This window comes from Aulonocara sp. 'chitande type north' Nkhata Bay, linkage group LG14 (genome assembly GCF_057382095.1).
Source record: "Aulonocara sp. 'chitande type north' Nkhata Bay isolate Kocher_YH1m ecotype deep benthic linkage group LG14, A_spYH_male_GT1.1, whole genome shotgun sequence".
In the NCBI taxonomy this organism is placed as follows: domain Eukaryota; kingdom Metazoa; phylum Chordata; class Actinopteri; order Cichliformes; family Cichlidae; genus Aulonocara; species Aulonocara sp. 'chitande type north' Nkhata Bay.
Window position 1 is genome coordinate 3,489,056 of NC_141357.1, and position 7,186 is coordinate 3,496,241.

General features: G+C 37.7%; 1 pseudogene; it reads right to left on the reverse strand.

Moving 5' to 3' along the window:
* Positions 1-5,013: 5,013 nt before the first annotated feature.
* On the reverse strand, positions 5,014-6,592 carry LOC147313885 (uncharacterized; annotated as a pseudogene).
* Between the last annotated feature and the right edge of the window lie 594 nt (positions 6,593-7,186).

Below are 7,186 nucleotides of genomic sequence, written 5' to 3' on the forward strand. Positions count from 1 at the left end.
CCATATTTCTAAGATTTTCAGGGCCGAGTACAATAACCTCAGTTTTATCTGTATTAAGCAGAAAGTTAGCGGCCAATCAGGTCTTTATGTCTTTAAGACATTCCTGCAGTTTAACTAATTGGTGTGTGTTATCTGGCTTTATGGACAGATAGAGCTGGGTGTCATCTGCATAGCAGTGAAAATGTATGCTGCCTTCTAATGATGCTGCCTAAGGGAAGCATGTATAATGTAAACAGAATTGGTCCTAGCACTGAACCCTGTGGAACACCATAATTAACCTCAGTGTGTGAAGAGGACTCTCCATTTTCATGCACAAATTGGAGTCTATTAGATAGATATGATACAAACCACTGCAGTGCAGTACCTGTAATATCTACAACATGTTCTAATCGCTCTAATAGGATATTATGGTCAACAGTATCGAACGCTGCACTGAGGTCTAGCAGGACAAGCACAGAGATGAGTCTACTGTCAGAGGCCATAAGAAGATAATTTGTAACCTTCACTAAAGCTGTTTCTGTGCTGTGCTGAGCTCTGAAACCTGACTGAAACTCTTCAAATAAGCCATTCCTCTGCAGATGATCTGTTAGCCGTTTGACAGCTACTCTTTCAAGGATTTTTGATATGAAAGGAAGGTTGGAGATTGGCCTATAATTAGCTAAGACAGCTGGTATCTAGAGATGCTTTTTGAGTAAAGGTTTAACTACAGCCAGCTTGAAGGCCTGTGGTACATAGCCGATTATTAGAGATAGGTTGATCATATTTAAGATCGAAGAATTAATTAATGGCAGGACTTCTTTGAGCAGTTTTGTAGGAATGGGGTCTAAAAGACACGTTGATGGTTTGGAGGAAGTAATTACTAAAGTTAACTCAGAAAGATTGATTGGAGAAAATGTCTTAAATGAATATCAATGGTACTGAAAGTAGCTGTAGATAATATTACATCTGTGGGATCATTATTGGTAATTTTTTCTCTAATGATAAAAATTTCATTTCTGAAGAAGTTCATGAAGTCATTACTAGTTAAAGTTAAAGTGATTGTTGGCTCAGAGCTCTGACTTTTCGCCATCCTGGCCACAGTGCTGAAGAGAAACCTGGGGTTGTTCTTATTTTCTTCAGTGATGAGTAATAAGATGTTCTGGCTTTGCAGAGGGCTTTCTTATAAAGCAACAAACTATTTCTGCAGGCTACACAATCATCTAAATTTGTGACGCGCCATTTCCTCTCCAGCTTACGAGTTATCTGCTTTAGGGTACGTGTTTGAGAATTATACCACGGAGTCAAGTACTTCGGCCTTAGTTTTCACTGGAGCTACAGTATCCAGAGTCGTACGTAGTGAGGAGGTAAAATTATTAACAAGATTATCGACCTCTGTTGGAGTAGCGTTCAGGTAGCTGCTATGCTCTTCTCTGTTGGTACAGGGCATTGAAGATGATAACAGTGGGTGGATTATATTCTTAAACTTAAGTTACACTGTTAAAAAATCCTCCGTAAAAATACGGGAAATGTCCTAGTAATTTTCTGCCAGTACATGAACATTTACTACAAGCAGATCTCTTATGCTATGTTTTACCAATGCAACACGGAAATTTCATCTAGCATTGTTTGTAAAATTGCATTTTTTTGTCCATTTCAAAAAGCTGTTTAATTCTTGCTTGCTATTCAATATTAAACTTCAAATATATGATGTACAGTTTAAGGAGATAGCAAGCATGAAGGAGAGAAGACAGGGTTCCATGTGTACGTGAGTGCATCCTCTCAGTACCTTTGTCCATTTGAATAAGCTACTAAAAGCAGCCCAAAAAGTTCCAGTTTGATTTCCAGTTTCTTTTCAAATTTTCCAGGGATTTTCGAAGTTGTTGAGTTCAGACAGTAACTTGAGCAGTCTTGGTGGAACGTGTAGTTGCTTCATTCCCTTCATCTCAGCCTTTGACCCTCGTTCTGGATTTATTCCCAGGAACACTCTTTAGGAAATAGAAAATAGTTTTTGATTAAACACTCATAAAATATGAATGAAAACTACAGGCTAATGTGTAGGCTAAGCTACATACTCAGGAACTCTTCTACTAAATGTCCACGCTAAAGAGGAGACCCCCAAAATTGCTCTAGCTGGGTGGAAACCTTGAAAGGGAGGGGTCTAGCAGGCATCCTAGGCAGATGCCCAAAGTACATCAACTGGCTCCTTTCAACATGTAGAATCAGTAAAGGACTAAGTTGAATCAAGTTAGCATGTTTACCTTGAAGTGTGTGTTTGAGTAGACAAAGAATACCATTAGCAATAGAGTTCCAATTCCATGATTCACCATGACGAGCAGAGCCAGAGGAATTGGGAAACAAACATGTGTCAGTGTCAACCATTATATTTATCTTGAACAGGGACGATAGTAACTTTAATCACCTTCGTGCTTTGTGTCAGTTTAAGTTTGTGTAAAAAACAAAACACAGAATTATTTATCCATTTAAAAACCTATCAAAAATCATGCCCAAATTTCATACATGCGTGACAATGAAGAGTCAAATTACTGATTGCAAAAAGAGTTGCTTGAGGGGTCAAATTTACCAAAGCAAGCTAACTCCAGTCTTCTTTTATTTAAGATTAAAGAAACGGATCCTCCACAGAACTTAATGTTGTCAAGACAGTTCAGCAGAAACTCTTGATCTCCGCAGTCAAGTTTGATGGGCATATAAACCTGGATGCCATACAATCTGAAGACTTAGAAGACAATTCCCAAAAGACAAGCCTCCCCAGACGCACTGTGAAAATGGTCATGCCATGGAAACTAAACAAAAACCTAAACTGAAAGAAACTAAACTATGACAACTGTGACAAAAGACATGAACATTCAGGACAAGAACATGCGAGAGACTATGAAGAAGAAATTAGCAAAAAACATGAGCAAGGCCTGAGCTGAATTATGAAACACGTGAATTTGACTCGAAATGGAGGAAGGAACACAGACAACTTGACAAAGACTGAATGAAAACACAGACTAAATACCCACAGGAGGTGATCAGGGGAAGTGGAAACAATATTAATAATCCAGAACTGAATTCAAAATCCTGCTCCTCACATACAAGGTCTTAAATAATCAGACCCCATCTTATCTTAATGACCTTGTAGTACCATATCACCCCATTAGAGCACTTCGCTCTCACACTGCAGGCTTACCTGCTGTTTCCTAGAGTATTTAAAAGTAGAATGGGAGGGAGAGCCTTCAGTTTTCAAGGTCCTCTTCTGTGGAACTAGCTTCCAGCTTGGATTCGGGACAGAACCCATCTCTACTTTTAAGATTAGGCTTCAAACTTTCCTTTTTGCTAAAGCATATAGTTAGGGCTGGATCAGGTGGCCCGTTCTCATTTCTCAAGTACGCGAGTCTGTATTCGCGTTCTCGGCAACTCGCGATTTGTACAATTGGAACATCAGCGTACTTGATGACGTCACAGGTACGGAGTTTTTACTATCTACAACATTAGCGTTATACTAATATAAAAGCAATGACAACCAGGTTAAATTCCACAAGTGTCTCTTAGGTGACCTGCTCTAAAAACTTTAAACACATTTTTTAAAATCCAACTTCATGGATAGTATTAAATTTGTGCCATTATTTTTTAGAGTAGGTGTCTGTAATGTAAATTAGCTTTAATAACATAGCTTTTCATGTCCAATCTGTATAAAAGAGTGGTCTTCATAACAGTCCACATGTCAATTGCCATGTCACATGATCATTACTAAAACCAGCACTTAAAAGGAAATGTGGCATAGTTTTTACAATAGCTATGTGTAAATAACAAAAGACATGCCTATAATTTAGTTAATTAAAATAAGAGCAATAACAATAAAGTAATACATTTTTTGGTGTACATGTTTGTGACAAAGTGGGTGAGAAGACCATTTGTCTATATTCTTAGTTAACATTCTTGTTTAGATTTAACCATATTTCACATGTAATCTGCAATAGGCAAACATCTACTATCCCGGGTTTGTTTATGTTTTGCACTTTTATAGATTATATAATATAACATCTTGGTTTAAATCAATTCCTACAAGTTTAAGTTAACATGTTCTTTATTTCAACTGTTAATTTGTATTGTTTAGAACTTACCTTGCCTACCTGTCTTCCAGAAGCAAAAGGAGGAAATGTAGGTTTACTTCCTGCTTTATACCTTCTGGGTTCATCTGAGGTCACAGGAAGAGACCAAGTGCAGAAGGGGAAGAACTCTTATAATTTAATAAAGCTGATTTTAGAGGATTTATAAAGAAATAGATTTATTGTTGTGATATGTATTGATTACACCACAGAGTTTGTTGTCAGTAAAGAGGAGTAGTAGAGGTTTGACTATAATCATGTTCATCTTACCTACCTACTGAATGGAATAGTCCAGAGGAGAAATTGTTTGATTAAGTGGACTATTTAAGCAGATGTTTATTTGAACTGAGTTAATTATAGAGTTGAGTTTCTTATTTGTTTCTTTGTAAATATTGTTGGGCCACAAAATGGTGAATAAATCACTTGCTACACTGGACAGCATCAGTCTCCTGCACTTCTTTGATCGCTTAAGTCGAGTCCTACCACAATGTTTTTCAGCAGCACAGGACCAAATGTGTGAATAGGTGAGCAGATGACATCAATCACAAAAGAGATGAAAACATATACCATATAGATATGAATAGACCAAGATAAAGATCTATTTAATAAATAAAAAACCAACACAAAATGAAAAAACCTAATAACAATATTTGAACAACCTGCTCAATTGAGATCTCATCTATAGACCATTCCTGTTACCCAATTCAGTGCATATAGTTTTGACAATGTTTAATTCCAGTATGTTCATTTTGACACATTTGGTAATATTCTTCCTTAGTTCTTCTAAATTATTTAAAATTATACTCAAAACAATTTGGTTGTCTATATACTGTGTGAAGACAACAAACCCTCTCAAATGTAATGCTGCTAATGCATTGGATGGTAATATTCCCTGATTTGACAACTGGAAAGTGTGTAATATAGACTACAAACCCATAGCAAGTATGCAGGGGGTGCACGGGATGCTCAGTCCACCAGCTGTGCAAATCTGTTGCTGTAAAATAAAGCAAAGAAAGTAAGTAAGTAAAATTTATTTATATAGCGCTTTTCACAGATAAAAATCCCAAAGTGCTTTACAATGTAGGAAATGGGAATATAAAAACAATATAACAGTAAATAAAACAATGTAAAACAATAAAACTATAAAAACAACATAAGAAGAAATTAATTAAATGCTTTTCTAAATAAAAATGTCTTCAGCTGTTTCTTAAAAGAATCAATGGAGTCCGTGCAGCGAAGAGACAGTGGGAGAGAATTCCACAGCCGTGGTGCCACAGTCTGAAAGGCCCGATCACCACGAGTTTTAAAACGAGTGCGCGGTACCACCAGCAGTCTCTGATCTAATGACCTTAAAGCCCGGTTTTCAGCAGGCCAGATAAATATTGAGGAGCCTGACCATGTAGGGCCCTAAAGGTTAGAACTAAAATTTTAAAATGAAACCTAATATTTACAGGCAACCAGTGAAGGCAGGCCAAGACTGGAGTGATATGCGATCTTCTCTTGGTGCCTGTTAAGAGTCATGCTGCAGCATTCTGCACAGTCTGAAGATGATTTAAGGCTGATTTGTTAAAACAAGTAAAAAGGCCATTACAATAGTCTAAACGAGAAGAAATAAAAGCATGAATAATCATCTCAAGTTCAAGCTTTGATACCATTAGTCTGAGTTTAGAAATATTCCGTAAATGATAAAAACAGTTTCGGACCAGCTGCTTAGAATGCTAAACCCACCTCATTTTGGTACATAAGATGGTGAGGGTTTTCCTTGAAGCATTTTGCAATTCCAGCTATCAGTGATAATGGACCTTCCAGTATTTCAATGCCTTTTAAGTTAAGAAAGTCTTTTATGGGCTTTTCTTTGGGTGTTAGTTCTTCTGATAGCCTTGTTTGAACTGCAAAGCCAAGGAGAGTCTGTGTGTGCTCAAAAAGGTGGACTGCCTCAAAAAGGAAGGGCCACTCATCCACTATTTTGTTTACAGCAGTTCCTTTGTTTATAGTTGCACGTTGGATGCAATATGTTTCAGCCATCAGTTTTCGAACAGATGATTCCTGAAGACAGTAGTGTTGAAGGCTCTTTTTAACTCTTCTTGCTTAATTTCTAGTTCTTCTGTGTCCTCAACTGCAGGCTGCTACTCAACACATCCATACCAATCTGAACATGTAGGCTTCTTCTTCCTGGCTTCATCATCTGCCATTTTCTTTGCTGAGCAGACCGTTAATGGCCTCCTAACATTTTCAACTCTGTTTTCTAGCTGTATAAACAAAGACTCATATCCTGTTCCAGTGACTTTAGTTCCACTGAGCTCTCTGTCTTTAAAAGAGCAGGGATATTCCTGCACAATCTGCCTTGCAATCTCTCGCAGCTTTGCTCTTCCAGGTCATATATTTTCTTTACAGAGGACATCATCAATAATAACACAAACAAGTTCTCTTCTCTCCTTAGGCTTTGGTCTCTTCTTTTCCCTCAAGGCAAGCATGAGGTTGGGAGGCATTTTGTGCCCGGGTACAGCATATGGCTCACAGGGTGGGGAATAATCCATGGGACCAGGAGTTAGAGATGATGTTTGGGGCTGATGGTCACTCTGTGGCAAAGGTCTTGAAATGGAGACCAATCCAACTTGTTGCTCTATGAAATACACAAATTAATATTAGCTAAGTTTTTAAAGTTACTTACACACATAATTTTAGTCTCAACAATTTGGGGAAGGTATACACAAATCTATTCATAACTTTACTTTGGTAGCAGCATTTTCTTTGGAAAAACATTTTCCAAAGACTTTTTATGTACACACACACCCCTATAGACTTACCGACACTGAAAGCCTGATTCAGTCTTCACTGAATGGGTGGTAGAATTCCATTGACGTCCTCAATCCTGACAAAGTTAAGGTCATCTACACTGTTTACTCCAATCACCTCCAGTCGAGCCATGAGTAAATCCATGAGATCATTGCTGAGCAATGGCAGAGCTTTTTAAACCAACTGTTTTACTAGCTCCATAGTGGCATATGCTTAAGCAGGAGGAGGGACCTTACACCTTTCTGATAAAAGGAAAGGGGAGAAAAATCACCAAGCTTGTCAATATTTTTGCAAATGAGCTT